Here is a 3,320-nt window from a genome sequence, read left to right on the forward strand (position 1 = left end):
CCCATTTTAATCCTTTAAAATAATTTCTTTTGCTATGCACCTCCAAATTTATAAACGACATGCTTACATTCCTACTTCCTGACATTTCACCGTAAGGCATCCAGTGACTTTCCACTATAGAAGGTGAACATGTAGCTCTCTGACACTGACACACCCACCCCTGTAACTCTTAACACACACTCACACACTCCCTGTTCTCACTGACACACCCACCCCTGTAACACACACGCTCCCTTTTCTCACTGACACACCCCACCCCTGTAACTAACACATACATGTTCCCTGTTCTGACACACCTCACCCCACCCCTGTAACACACACACACACTTCCCCGTACTCACTGACACACCCCACCCCGTAACACACACACACTTCCCGTACTGACACACCCCACCCCGTAACACACACACACACTCCCCGTACTCACTGACACACCCCACCCCGTAACACACACACACTCCCCGTACTCACTGACACACCCCACCCCGTAACACACACACACACTCCCCGTACTCACTGACACACCTCACCCCGTAACACACACACACACTCCCCGTACTCACTGACACACCTCACCCCTGTAACACACACACACACTCCCCGTACTCACTTACATACCTCACCCCTGTAACACACACACACTCCCCGTACTCACTGACACACCTCACCCCGTAACTCTAACACACACTCACATGCTCCCTGTATAGTTTTGTTGCTTTTAAAACTCGATGGAAATTCAATTCTACATTGTCATAACCAGGTGCTGTGCTTTGAATGTGTCCCCTAAATTTCATGTTAGAAACATAAACCCCCTGTTCCTGTGTTGATTGGAGGTGGGCCTTTGTGAAGTAATTAGGACCAGGTAGGGTGGGCAGTGCGGGGCCCTGATGACAGGACTGGTGGCGTTACACGGAGAGGAAGACATCTGAGCTGACCGGCTCACGGGATGCCCTCTGCCAGGTTATGACGCAGGAGGCCCTCCCCAGATGCAGCCCCTCAACTTTGGACTTCCCAGCCTCCAAAACTGTAAGAAATGCATTTATTTTCTTGATAAATTATCCAGTTTGTGGAATTCTATTACAGCAACAGAAAATGACACCAGGTAGACGCCATCCACAGCGGAACCACCATATGGTATACAATGTTTATTTTTCCCTCACATGCAAATTTTTGTTTTTACTGGAGTTAAAAACTGCCTCATTGTGCCGGGTGCGGTGGCTCATGCCTGTAATCCCGGCACTTTGGGAGGCCAATGCAGGTGGATCATCTGAGGTCAGGAGTTTGAGACCAGCCTGACCAACACGGTGAAACCTCATCTCTACTAAAAAAAAATACAAAAACTAGCCAGGCGTGGTGGTGGGCGCCTGTAGTCCCAGCTATTTGGGAGGCTGAGGTAGAACAATCGCTTGAACCCAGCAGGCGGAGGTTGCAGTGAGCTATCGTGCCACTGTACCCCAGCCTGGGGGATGGAGTGAGACTCCGGTCTCAAAAAAAAAAAAAAAATTGCCTCACGTTTATTTGCTCAGTTTCTCTGCATTTATTATGAATTCATTACTATAATTTTCCCCAGTTATCTAAATCTGCTCTCGGTACTTGCAAACATTCAACAATTTCACTTTGTTTGGGGCATCTTTCCAGACCTTCTGTCCTGCTCCCACCTGGACTGGGAGGACGGTTGCCCTGGACCCCCACTCCCTTACTGCTGGATTCCATCCTTCCCTCTCTTGGCTTACTCCTCTTCAATTCCTGAGAAGGTTGCATGGAAGAAGGTAATACCTGAGACTGTGCACGTCTAGAAACGTCTTTAGGCTGCCCTCAGTCTTCCCTGTGTTTGGACAGGCATGCAATTGAGGGAGAAGATGCTTTTCCCATAAACACGTTCACGTCATTCCAGAGTTCCTTTTGAGATCAGCCATCAAACGCATTCCCGACCCTCTGAATGCAGCCTGGTTTTCCTGCTGGTGGGCATGGAGGGGCTTCTCTGAAATCGCATGCTTTGTGGGCCTTGCTGTAGGGATCTTCGTGGCCAGGCTGACCACTCCCTGGGCCTTTCAATCTGGAGACACAAATCTCAATTTTGGGGAACTTTCTTGGGTAATTTGTTCTCTCCTTCTGGGATGTGATGAATCAGATACTGGGCCTCCTGAGCCTGTTTGCTGCCTTTCTTGTCTGATTTTGCATCTCCCTGTCTCTCAGCATTCTGGGAAGTCATCTCAACTTTAACTTTTATCCCTTCTTTGAAATTATTGTTTCCAATGTCCAAGATCCTTCTTATTTTGTGACTATCAACACTGGACAGACTAGAAAAAGCAACAACCTGGCCGGGCGCGGTGGCTCCGCCTGGAATCCCGGCACTTTGGGAGGCCGAGGCGGGCGGATCACCTGAGGTCAGGAGTTTCAGACCAGCCTGGCCAACATGGTCAAAGCCCAACTCTACTAAAAATACAAAATTAGCTGGGTGTGGTGGCGAACACCTGTAATCCCAGCTACTCAGGAGGTTGAGGCAGGAGAGTCACTTGAGCCTGGGAGGCGGAGGTTACAGTGAGCCGAGATCGTGCCATTGCACTCCAGCCTGGGCAAAAGAGTGAAACTCCGTCTCAAAAGAAAAGACAAGACTGGGCGCAGTGGCTCACGCCTGTAACCCCAGCACTTTGGGAGGCCGAGGCGGGCAGATCATGAGGTCAGGAGACCGAGACCATCCTGACTAATATGGTGAAACCCCATCTCTCCTAAAAATACAAAAAATTAGCTGGGCGTGGTGGCAGGCGCCTGTAGTCCCAGCTACTCAGGAGGCTGCGGTGGGAAAATGGCGTGACCCTGGGAGGTGGAGCTGGCAGTGAGCCGAAATCGCGCCACCGCACTCCAGCCTGGGCAACAGACGAGACTCCATCTTAAAAAAAAAAGAAAAAAGAAAAGAAAAGAAAAAGCAACAACCTAAAAACACTTGGGGAATGACGGACTGAACTGGGGAGGGGCCTCCTTGTCACCTGCCCCACTCTGGCATCAAAGGCAACGTTTATCTAGTTTGGAGTTGCTGCCAGCCAGCTTCCTCACCATGTGGGAAGAACAAACCCAAGAATGAACCTAACCCAGAAGAAAGCAGGGCCAGGGTGTGTGCAGGGAGTAGGCAGAAGAGAAAGGACAATATGGAGATAATTCTGACAGCATCGTTCAGGCACCAGGATCCAGCCACGCCTGAAACTACACCTGCCCCTCCACCTGCCAGCTGTGTGAGGCGATACATTCCTCTGTGTTTAAGCTATTTTGAGTCAATTTTTTTGTTTGCACCAAAATGTCTGACAGAAAACCCACAAAGCACA

The sequence above is a fragment of the Colobus angolensis genome, unplaced genomic scaffold (assembly GCF_000951035.1).
Source record: "Colobus angolensis palliatus isolate OR3802 unplaced genomic scaffold, Cang.pa_1.0 Scaffold1, whole genome shotgun sequence".
Taxonomy (NCBI): Eukaryota; Metazoa; Chordata; class Mammalia; order Primates; family Cercopithecidae; genus Colobus; species Colobus angolensis.